This window comes from Colobus angolensis, unplaced genomic scaffold, assembly GCF_000951035.1.
Source record: "Colobus angolensis palliatus isolate OR3802 unplaced genomic scaffold, Cang.pa_1.0 Scaffold206, whole genome shotgun sequence".
NCBI lineage: Eukaryota > Metazoa > Chordata > Mammalia > Primates > Cercopithecidae > Colobus > Colobus angolensis.
In genome coordinates this window covers 659,886-672,392 of record NW_012115222.1, presented here as the reverse complement: position 1 = coordinate 672,392, position 12,507 = coordinate 659,886, and the positions used below count along the sequence as shown (strand labels likewise).

General features: G+C 44.6%; 1 protein-coding gene and 1 pseudogene across 2 annotated transcripts in view; one reads left to right on the top strand and one right to left on the bottom strand.

Moving 5' to 3' along the window:
- LMNB1 (lamin B1) overlaps nucleotides 1–12,507 on the bottom strand; it is an 81,938-nt gene that overhangs the window by 35,508 nt on the left and 33,923 nt on the right. The window lies entirely within an intron of this gene.
- On the top strand, nucleotides 4,277–4,846 carry LOC105511870 (annotated as a pseudogene). The gene has a single exon (XR_001001782.1). The product of XR_001001782.1 is annotated as a macrophage migration inhibitory factor pseudogene (transcript).

Here is a 12,507-nt window from a genome sequence, read left to right as displayed (position 1 = left end):
GCTACTTGGGAGGCTGAGGCAGGAGAATTGCTTGAACCCGGTAGGTAGAGGTTGCAGTGAGCCGAGATCGTACCACTGCACTCCAGTCTGGGTGACAGAGTGAGACTCTGTCTCAGAAAAATAACAATAATATCAAAATTATTAATACCTGTTCTTAAAACTGCTATTGTATTTTTCTTGGAGAAATAGGATTTAACTAAAAAAACTGCTATTGTAGAAGAGTACTTTTACTTACTGATGTTTGAGGACTGGTTAAAGGAGGAATCTTTAATAACAATCTCAAAATAATATTGTAATATTAAAATAAAGTGAAGAAATAAACTGGCCAAATGACGATCACACATGAAACGATTTAATAGCATTCACTTTTTACTCATCATAAAAGCTCAGCAGTCATCTCACATGCTTAAATCTCATGCTTTAAAACACCACAAGATGGCAGGCTTTAACTGAAGACTAGTCCAGAAGAGGGGAAAAATTAACTGTTAAAATAAAATTCCATACTGTAATAATTTACAATCAAAATGCCTAGTTCACACAACTGCTGGGTCTCCACAGGAATGAACTGACACTTGTGAAGGAGCCTCTATTTTGTCCCACTATAAAATTACCAGAAGGGCTAGGATATATGTCATAATACATACGCTTGAAAATGAAACCATATTTTAAATGCAGTATTACACAATACTTACAAAAGCTACTGACTCAAAATTAATTACTTAACAATTACAAACAGTAATTTTTAAAGCTCAGGTCATAATGTGGTACTTCTCAATGTGATGCTGCCTCATGGCAGGAGAATGACCTGTGCCTTCCAGGGACCAAAATGGTCCAGCAAGAATGATACTGCATAAGACAGCATGCCAACTTTACAAGTTATTGTATGCAGCAACCTGTAAAATTGGCATATTTTATGCAGTATCGTTCTTGTTTATTTGACTTCACAGATTTAATAGGTAATATAAGCAAACAGCTCAAAACTCAGGATGTCATACTACCAAGTGAAAGATACTGCGGGCAACATCTTGTGGAGTGTAGAAAACACAAGAAGTCAAAAAATAATCCAAGGCAGTACACCCAGATGACTAGAATAGGGTGATTTCTTCCATAAAAATAAAAACCAAAGAAGATAAGGAGGACAGGGGATAAAGAGAGTATTTACTTGCGGTACCCCGAGGGCCACCCAATGATGCCAGTGGAAATTTCATAGGAGCTTTAATTTCAGTCAAGACTAATGCTTCCACTGTTCATTTTATGTCAAGTTCTTAGTCACGTAAAACACTGTTCTATGAAAATATAAACTGTTCTGTTATAAATTATTTCCTGGCAAAGTGTCATTGCTCACGTCTATAATCCCAGTACTTTGGAAGGGAGACTAGCCTGGGCAACATGGTGAGACCCCATCTATACTAAAAATAAAAAAAAATAGCCAGGCGTGGTAGCACATGTCTGTAGTCCCAGCTACTAGAGGGGCTGAGGCGGGAGAATCACTTGATCCCGGGAGGTCAAGGCCGCAGTGAGCCCTGATCGTGCCACTGCACTCCAGCCTTGGTGAGGCAGTGAGGCCCTATCTCCAAAAAAAAAAATGTGTGTGTGTGTGTATATATATATATATAGACTAGCTGCAGTGGCTCACACCTGTAATCCCAACACTTTGGGAAGCTGAGGCGGGCAGATCACCTGAGGTCAGGAGTTTGAGACCAGCCTGACTAACATGGAGAAACCCTGTCTCTACTAAAAATAAAAAATTAGCCAGGCATGATGGCACATGCCTGTAGTCCCAGCTACTCAGGACGCTGAGGCAGGAGAATTGCTTGAACCTGGGAGGCAGAGGTTGTGGTGAACCGAGATTGTGCCACTGCACTCCAGCCTGGGCAACAAGAGTGAAACTCCATCTCAAAAAAAAAAAAAGATACAGTGTAGGGTCCAGTATCCCATCAATCCCCATCCCAACAGTCCTAGTTTTCTGCAAAACAGTTTGAAAACTCCTGACCATCAAGCAACATTCAAGCTGTCCCCCTACAAAGCCCTTCAGGTCTAAGTGCTAAAGACCTTCTGAGCCTGGGACTTCACTCTCCCCTGCTCCATGCCATGTATTCCCACTCCTAATTCCATCTAATTCATAACCAACTGCCATTCAAAACTAAGACCAAGGATGGAACAAGTGTCATCCTTCCTCTGTAATGCTTCCCTGCTTTACCTCTCCTAGCAGAAAAAAGTCATTTACCTTTCTGGGCTCCACAGCACTTTGTGCGTCATTCTCATATGGTGCATGGTACATACATCTTTTTAAGATTTAAGATTCCATGTCTGTCTCCTACACTGGAATGTGGGTAAAATGAGATTACCTTCAGATCCTCAGTGCTTAACAATGTCTGGTATAGGGTGGGGATACTCAATAAAATTTCCATGTTAAAAAATGAAAGAAGCAAACCACAGGAAAGCAGCACTTAAAATTTTACTTTAGTGTAACAACTCATGAAAAGATAAGTACTCAGCCTCTGTTATAGAGGACCAAAGTTATTCTGAGACCCAAACAGTCAATCTAGATCTGCCCTGCAATGCCTGTACAAGCCACCACAGCCTTCACAAGCAGGTGGGCGGCAGGCATTGTACCAGGCACTGAAGAGAACTCAAGAGTCAGCTACTGCCCTTGGTGCAAAGTAATTTATAGTCTCTTCTCATAGGAGGTTATGAACACACTTTTGCTTTTTCTAACCCACACAAATGTACAGTGGCATTTATATGCACTCTTATCACAAGTGCACAGGAGTTTAGGGATGGGGGGAGAGGCTCAGTCCAGGTCCTTAATTTTGAGATATGTTTACTTAATTCAGCAAACATTACTGAGTATCTACTATGTACTAGCAGGAACAGAAAGATAAATAAATAAGACAGGGTCCCAGCTAAGTGCATTTTTAGTTTTTCCCTTCCTTCTTCTGGACCCTCAGTACCTTTACTGCTCAGGGTTAGGCACTAGGCCATGTCACCACACATGTGTGTAGCTGTCTAGGTGGCATAAAGGCTTATCTTGCAGATGCTGAAGTAAACTGATGAAAAGGGACTTGTGAGGCTACCTGCACTGGGAGCTCAGGGCAGACAGTTCTTGCAGTTGTCCTTACACTGTGAGCCCTTTAACTCCATAAACAAATTGTCCTGTGTTCATATGTTTTTCCTCTTCCTCCTTAGGCCACAATACTAACAGTGAAAAAGTCAACACTTCGTAAAGTGGCTAATAAAGAGAGAAGAATTGACTACTATCTCTACCTCTTGCATATACAGCACTTACAGTGCACTGATCATACAAATCCCTTATTTGAGGATGTGCTGAGCTACCTCAAGAGACTGAAAACCCTTTGAGGGCAAGGCCCATGACTTATTATTCCTACATCTTCTACACAGAAAATTCAGATAATGACTATTTTTTTTTTCTTTTTCTTTTTTGAGACGGAGTCTCGCTCTGTCGCCCAGGCTGGAGTGCAGTGGCCGGATCTCAGCTCACTGCAAGCTCCGCCTCCCGGGGTTACACCCTTCTCCTGCCTCAGGCTCCCAAGTAGCTGGGACTACAGGCGCCCGCCACCTCGCCCGGCTAATTTTTTGTATTTTTTAGTAGAGACAGGGTTTCACCGTGTTAGCCAGGATGGTCTTGATCTCCTGACCTCGTGATCCGCCCATCTCGGCCCAAAGTGCTGGGATTACAGGCTTGAGCCACCGCGCCTGGCCTGATAATGACTATTTTGGTAAATGTCACAAGTGCGCGTGCACACGCGCGCACATACATACACACACACACAGACACACACAACTTCTCTTTTTTCATCCTATATAAAATATCATGTCTCTTCCAAGAAGAAAAAAAAATTAGTAACTGATGCTTCTACAATCTCTAAAACTCATACCATACACATAACATGCAGAAAGTCATTCCAGGCCTGCAGTAACAATAACTACTTGAAAATGAAATAGGGGACCAGGCCCGGTGGTTCATGTCTGTAATCCTAGCACTTTTGGAGGCCAAAATGGGCAGAATGCTTGAGTCCAGGACTTCGAGACCACCCTGGGCAACATGGTGAAACACCATTTCTACAAAGAATACAAAAATTAGCTGGGTGTAGTGGCCTGCGGCTGTAGTCCCAGCTACTAGAGAGACTGAGATGGGAGGATTGCTTGGGCCAAGGAGGTTAAGGCTGCAGTGAGCTATGGTCATGCCACTGCACTCCAGCCACTATCGCTTGGGGCAACAGAGCAAGATCCTTATCTTAAAAAAAAAAAAAAAAGTAGTGTCCGAGAAGTCAGGCACGTAGCTCAGCGGCGGCCGCGGCGCGTGCGTTTGTGCTTCTGCGCGGGTGTCCAGGTTCTTCTGCCATCATGCCGATGTTCGTCGTAAACACCAACGTGCCCCGCGCCTCCGTGCCGGACGGGTTTCCCTCCGAGCTCACCCAGCAGCTGGCGCAGGCCACCGGCAAGCCCCCCCAGTACATCGCGGTGCACGTGGTCCCGGACCAGCTCATGGCCTTCGGAGGCTTCAGCGAGCCTTGCGCGCTCTGCAGCCTCCACAGCATCGGCAAGATCGGCGGCGCGCAGAACCGCTCCTACAGCAAGCTGCTGTGCGGCCTGCTGGCCGAGCGCCTGCGCATCAGCCGGGACAGGGTCTACAACTATTACGACATGAACGCGGCCAACGTGGGCTGGAACAACTCCACCTTCGCCTAAGAGCCGGAGGGCCCCACGCGGTCTGCGCTGGCTCGACCCGGGAACCCGCCACACGCAGTGTTCTAGGCTCCCCCACCCCAACCTTCTGGGGAAATAAAACGGTTTAGAGACTAAAAAAAAAAAAAAAAAAAAAGGAAACGGAATTAGTAAGCATATTCCAACCGTAAACACTTGAAAAAATAAGACTGTACACTTAAACAGGGAACAAAGAATTAGTGTGAAACAAATCAATAAGTAAACTTGCAGGGACAAATACAACATAATCTGAAGCTCATTACAGAATAGTTTTAATTAATTTGGGTAATGGCAAATTATTGCCCACCTGTTAACATTCTCTCGGTCAGTTTGCATCAGTACCTATCCCTAACATTTCACTTCAGGTCCATGCTTATTCAGAAAAACAAATATATTATAGGAGATGAAAGAGAAAAGCCATTTAGTTTTTTAACTGTAATCAGCTAACAGAAATCATTCTATACAAAATTGTTATTTCTAATCAAAGCCACAAAACAAGGATTTTTAAATCCCTTAAAACAGACCCACTGTATATAGAGAGCCAAGCCAACTAGCCCAGCTGGCTAGGCTCTGTTCCTGCTCTCATATACTGTAAGATTCTTCTGAACAGCTGTCTGGTAGCAACTGAACACCACTACAGTGCAGTATTCAAGTGACTATCACACAAAACCACTTCTTTGAAACAAACAAACAAAAAAATTCACCGTAACATAAACAGGCACAGGAGTGTGGAGCAGATTCTTACAAATTAAGTCTTAATTAAAATGACTGATTCATTTAAAAATAAAAAGAAAAACCAATAACCACTACCTTTGTCACTCATCTACAATGTGCTGACCTGGGTGTAAAGTATTTCTGAAACTGTTCCAATATCCATTCTCCAGTTTGCTGGGTGTTATAAGGCAGCTATTCCTAAAGCAACAAGTGGTAGCTTCCTGGTCCTGAATAGTAGCTATATACTGTTTTTAAAACAGTTCACTGGTTCCATTGGTGGCCTCACACATAAAAGCTCCCAAAGAAGGACAGTTCTACAACAATGTTCTGAGCATCATTACTGCTCCCCTAGCCTCTCTAAAAATCGTTTCTAAGCACCTAAATCTCATATTGTTTCCCTTTCTGTTTAAAATCCCTAAGTGCTGCCGGGCACAGTGGCTCATACCTGTAATCCCAGCACTTTGGGAGGCCAAGGCGGGTGGATCACCTGAGGTCGGGAGTTTGAGACCAGCCTGGTCAACATGGCAAAACCCCATCTCTACTAAAAATACAAAAGTTAGCCAGGCGTAATGGCACGCATCTGTAATCCTAGCTACTCAGGAGGCTGAGGCAGGAGAATCGCTTAAACACAGGAAGTGGAGGTTGCAATGAGCTGGGATCGTGCCACTGTACTCCAGTTGGGGCGATAGAGTAAGACTCCATCTCAAGGCCGAGCGCGGTGGCTCAAGCCTAGGCTTGAGACGGGTGGATTACGAGGTCAGGAGATCGAGACCATCCTGGCTAACACGGTGAAACCCCATCACTACTAAAAATACAAAAAACTAGCCGGGCGAGGTGGCGGGTGCCTATAGTCCCAGCTACTCGGGAGGCTGAGGCAGGAGAATGGCGTGAACCCGGGAGGCGGAGCTTGCAGTAAGCTGAGATCCGGTCACTGCACTCCAGCCTGGGCGACAGAGCAAGATTCCTCTCAAAAAAAAAAAGACTCCATCTCAAAAAAAAAAAAAGTACCAAATCCATCAAATTTAGACAGAAACAATGCTATAGAGCTATCAAGAGAACAGGCTGGATGCAGTGGCTCACACCTGTTAACCCAGCACTTTGGGAGGCAGCGATAGGTGGATCACTTGAGGTCAGGAGTTCGAGACCCGCCTGACCAACATGATGAAACCCCGTCTCTACTAAAAATATGAAACTTGGCCTGGTGTCATGGCGGGCACCTGTAATCCCAGCTGCTTGGGAGGCTGGGGCATGAGAATCACCTGAACGCGGAGGCAGAGGTTGCAGTGAGCCGAGATCGTGCCACTGCACTCCAGCCTGGGCAACAAAGCAAGACCTAGACTCAAAAACAAAAAAAGAGACATCAAGGGAATAAAAAAGGCTAGGCTCGATGGTTCACACCTGCAATACCAACACTTCGGGAGTCTGAGGCAGGACTACTTGAGCTCAGGAGTTTAAGACCAGCAACATAGTAAGACCTTGTCTCTGTGAAAAAAATCAAAAAATTAGCTGGGTGTAGTGGCACACACCTATAGTCCTAACTACTCCAGAGGCTGAAGTGAGAGGATCACTTGAGTCTAGGAGGTTGAGGCTGTAGTGAGCCAAGATCATGCCACTGCACTCTAGCCTGGGCAAGGGTAACACCCTATCTTTAAAAAGAGAGAGAGAGAAAGAGAATAAAAAGAAGCTATTAGAAATTTAAAATACAATAGCAAAAATTGGAAAACAAAATTGAGAACATCTCTTAGTAGAGAAAAAATATTTTTTAAAAAAGGGAAGAAAACCAAAGGATCAATGTAAGAGATCCAACATTTGAGTAACAGGAGTTTCATATGGTAATAAAAGAGAAGGAAATAATTCAAGAAAATTTCCAACAACTGAAGGACATAAATTTCAAGATCAAAAGAATTCAATCCGATGATCGACACAATGGATGAAAAGAGATCTACAACAAGGAACATCCCTGTGAAATTTTAGAACTGGACCAAAAGAAGATCCTACAAGCTTTTAAATTTTTCACTCATCATTACTTCTGTAGCCAATGAGAGCTAGAAAACTAAAGAACATGGCTTCATTTTCTTTCTCTCTCTCTCTCTTTCTTTCACCAGGAACTCCTGACCTCAGGTGATCCACCCGCCTCAGCCAAAACATGCCTTCAAAAGTCTAAGAAAAGAGCATTTATCACCTAGAATTCTATACCCAAACTATCAATGCTTATACAATACAACTAGACTGGAAAGAAACACAAGGTATTTAATGAGATAAAATTCATTTAAAAAATGATCCTAAATTATTTGATGTTTTAACAACTGGCATAGACTCTATATAATTGTACAAAAAAAAATAAGTGGGAAAAAACACAATTCTTACAGGTGATCAAAAGGTGTGATAGGGAAGAAAAACTAATCACAATATATGACTGAGTTCTGCTGGGGACTATAAGTATTTCTGCTATAACATATGTGCTTCTGACAACTCTTGCATTCTGTACAGATTAAAAATAACACAGCAGACCAGATGTGGTGGCTCACATCTGTAATCCCAACACTTTGGGAGGCCGAGGCAGGCAGATCATGTGAGGTCAGAAGTTAGAGACCAGCCTGGCCAACATGGCAAAACCCACCTCTACTAAAAACACAAAAATTTGCAGGGCGTGGTGGTGCACGCCTGTAATCCCAGCTACTGGAGAGGTTGAAGCCCAAGAATCACTTGAACCTGGGAGGTGGAGGTTATAGTGAGCAGAGATCACACCACTCACTACACTCCAGTCTGGGCAACAGAGGAAGACTGTCTCAAAAATAAAATAAAATAAGGCCGGGCACAGTGGCTCATGTCTGTAATCCCGGCACTTTAGGAGGCTGAGGCAGGCGGATCATCTGAGGTCAGGAGTTCGAGATCAGCCTAACATGAGAAACCCCATCTCTACTAAAAATATAAAATTAGTTGGGTGTGGTGGCACATGCCTGTAATCCCAGCTACTCGGGAGGCTGAGGCAGGAGAATTACTTGAATCCAGGAGGGTGCGGTAAGCCAAGATTGCGCCATTGCACTCCAGCCTGGGCAACAAGGGCGAAACTCCGTCTCCAAAAAAATAAAAATAAAAAAAAAATAAAAATAACAGAGCAAGTAGAAAAAATAGTGTTGGAATAAATAGACCACTCAAAACCTATGCACTCTGAAACAGAGCACCAGCAATAACATAAAGAATTAGTATCTCGGCCAGGCGCGGTGCATTTTGGGGGGCCGAGGTGGATCACCTGAGGTCAGGAGTTCGAGACCAGCCTGATCAACACGGAGAAACTCCGTCTCTGCTGGAAAAAAAAAAAAGAATTAGCCGGGCGCGGTGGCTCAAGCCTGTAATCCCAGCACTTTGGGAGGCCGAGGTGGGCGGATCACAAGGTCAGGAGATCGAGACCATCCTGGCTAACACGGTGAAACCCCGTCTCTACTAAAAAATACAAAAAACTAGCCGGGCGAGGTGGCGGGCGCCTGTAGTCCCAGCTACTCGGGAGGCTGAGGCAGGAGAATGGCGTGAACCCGGGAGGCGGAGCTTGCAGTGAGCTGAGATCTGGCCAGTGCACTCCAGCTTGGGTGACAGAGCGAGACTCCGTCTCATAAAAAAAAAAAAAAAAGAATTAGTATCCCAGGAGGTAATCTGGACAGCCCAGGCAGTCAGTTTAGTGTGGCTAGAGCTGCGTCAAAAGATGTTTTAAAATGCACAAAAAAAGGCCGAAAAAAAGGCTGGGCACAGTGCCTCACACCTGTGATCCCAGCACTTTGGGAGGCCGAGGCAGGTGGATCACTTGAGGTCAGGAGTTCCAGACCAGCCTGGCCAACGTGGTGAAACCCCGTCTCTACTAAAAATACAAAATTAGCCGGGCGTGGTGGCGCATGCCTGTAATCCCAGTTACTCAGGAAGCTGAGGCCAGAGAATCGCTTGAACCCAGGAGGTGGAGGTTGCAGTAAGCCAAGATCATGCCACTGCACTCCAGCCTGGGTGACAGAGCAAGACTCCGTCTCAAAATAAAATAAAATGAAAAATAAAATGCACAAAAAAAACAGAGTGGAAATGCTGGTTTGGAAAAATTTAGACAATAGCAAAACAGAGCTCTGAACACAAGAATAAGTCTGGCTACAAAAGCAAAGCTAGAGGTGCACCTCTCTGGGGGAGAGAACCTTGGGCATGGGCACTCACTTTTAATTTTCTTAAAACAGAGGTGAAAGCAGAGCTGAGGATCTTCTTTCCTTCTGAAGATTAATACTATACTCTAGCTATTCTAGCTCACCTTTACTAGGATTTACTAGGACAAGGCACATATAATGCAAAACAACTTCCAATTACAATAGTATCATCTCTCTATTTACCTGTCACATATGAGCTAATTATAGAAGTATTTGTGTCAGAACACACTGAATCAATACTTTAGATACCAAACACTGACCTAAACTAGAATGTAATATATGACTATTGGGAGGATAAGGAGAAGAAAAATGTGTTATGAAGACAATAGAATAAAAGAGCTCAATTCCTTGTTGTCCACAGTACAAAGTCAACACGGTCGCACTATCATCTAAATACAAGAATAAACAGCAAAGGAGCACTGAAAATAGCTGAAAGTAATTCTTCTCATGAGCAGTCTTGGAGAACTCTTTTGACTCCTTAAATTATGTGAACACACACACACACACATACCACACTGCTAGAACGTTATAGGTTTTGGTTTTTTTCCCAAGGTACATTCATATAAGAAAACTCTGAATCAGAGAAGTCAGGGAAGACATCTCTAAAGAAATGAATATTGAGAGGAAACCTGAGGGATAAGTAACCCAATGATGATGGAAATCCAAACAAAGGAGGCCTGATGCGATGGCTCATGCCTGTAATCCCAGCACTTTGGGAGGCCAAGGCAGGTGGATTACTTGAGGTCAAGAGTTCAAGACCAGTCCTGACCAACATGGTGAAACCCCATCTCTACTAAAAATACAAAAAAAAATTAGCTGGGTGTAGTGCAGGTGCCTGTAATCCCAGCTACTCAGGAGGCTGAGGCAGGAGAATCACTTGAATCTGGAAGGCGGAGGTTGCAGTGAGCCAAGGTCACACCACTGAACGCCAGCCAAGAAGACAAAGCCAAGACTCTCAAAAAAAAAAAAAAAATCCAAAGGAAACCCCAAATGCAAAGGCCCTATTTTAAGAGGAGCACAGTAAAAGGGACTGAATAAAGGATTTCATGGCTAAAGAGATGTAAGCAAGTTCAACTGTGGTATGAGATGAAGCTGGAAGGTCAGACTGGGGCCAGCCCATGCAGTGAAAGAACTTTTAGGTAGGATAACCTGGGCAAATATGTCCCAGATGGCCCAGGACAAGTTCCATTTATGCAAACTGTCACTGCATAATTATTAACAGCTCCCTCTTTCACACACAAAAGTATCCCAATTTAGATGCTAAATTATATGGTCACCCTACTATTAGCAGGGTCTTAGTCTTAACCCTAGAAGCTACTGTTTTAACCAAAGGGGGTGAAATGATCACATTTTAGTACAGAATCTTAGAGGGATAAGAGTTCTGGTCCCCTGTCCAGTGTTTTGTTACATAAACACTGAGTAAGAATCTAGTTTAAATTGAACCTTAAGAATGCCTCCTTCCTGCCAGACATGGTGGCTCACACCTGTAATCCCAACACTTTGAGAGGCCAAGGCAGGCGGATTGCTTGAGCTCAAAGTTCAAGACCAGCCTGGGAAACATGGCAAAACACTCTCCCCACAAAAAACTAGCCAGGCGTGGTGGCATGTGCCTGTAGTCCCAGCTACTCCAGAGGCTGAGGTGGGAGGATCACTTGAGCCTGGGAAGCCCAGGTTATAGTGAACCATGCACCACTGCAATCCAGCACCAGCCACAGAACGAGACCTTGTCTCAAAAAACAAACAAACAAACAAACAAAAAAACCCATGTATCCTTCCCTTCACTGCCAACATTCTTGAACAAGTGTTCTAAACTCATAATCTTTTTCCTCTCAGTCTCCCTTGAATTATGGCTAGGGGTTTCCTCTATTAACCAAAGGCTCTCCTCTCAGTCAACAATCACCTAAGGCACCAAAGACACCAATGACAATGGATTATTTTTAGGCTTCATCAAACAAAAAACTCTTGTTCCATGACTCAACTCTCTTTTCTCACCTTTCAAGACGAAGTGTCCCTCTGTCACCCAGGCTGGAGTGCAGAGGCACAATCTCAGCTCACTGCAACCTCCTCCCACTGCAACCTCTGCCTCCCAGGTTCAAGTGATTCTCCTGCCTCAGCCTCCACAGTAGTTGAGATTAAAGGCATGTGCTACGACACCTGGCTAATTTATGTATTTTTAGTAGAGACAGGGTTTCGCCATGTTGCCCAGGCTGGTCTCAAACTCCTGGCCTCAAGTGATCCATACGTTCAGCCTCCCAAAGTGCTGGGATTACAGACATGAGCCACCACGCCCGGCCTCACCTCTCTATTACTTATCATCCCCACTGTGGGTTTTCCTTTCTCTTTTTTTTTTTTTTTTTTTTTGAGGCAGAGTCTCGCTCTATCGCCCGGACTGGAGTGCAGTGGCCAGATCTCAGCTCACTGCAAGCTCCGCCTCCCGGGTTTACGCCATTCTCCTGCCTCAGCCTCCCGAGTAGCTGGGACTACAGGCGCCCGCCACCTCGCCCGGCTAGCTTTTGTATTTTTAGTAAAGACGGGGTTTCACCGTGTTAGCCAGGATGGTCTCGATCTCCTGACCTCGTGATCCGCCCGTCTCGGCCTCCCAAAGTGCTGGGATTACAGGCTTGAGCCACCACGCCCGGCCTGTTTCTCTAGCCAGTCCTCATATGCAAGTGTTTTCCATATCTCTTGAGTACTTCAAATTGCCAACTGACATTGCTACCTAAAGTCTGGCAAACACCACTAATTCACTGACTTAAGAGTCCTCCAGGGCCGGGCGCGGTGGCTCAAGCCTATAATCCCAGCACTTTGGGAGGCCGAGACGGGCGGATCACGAGGTCAGGTGATCGAGACCATCCTGGCTAACACGGTGAAACCCCGTCTCTACTAA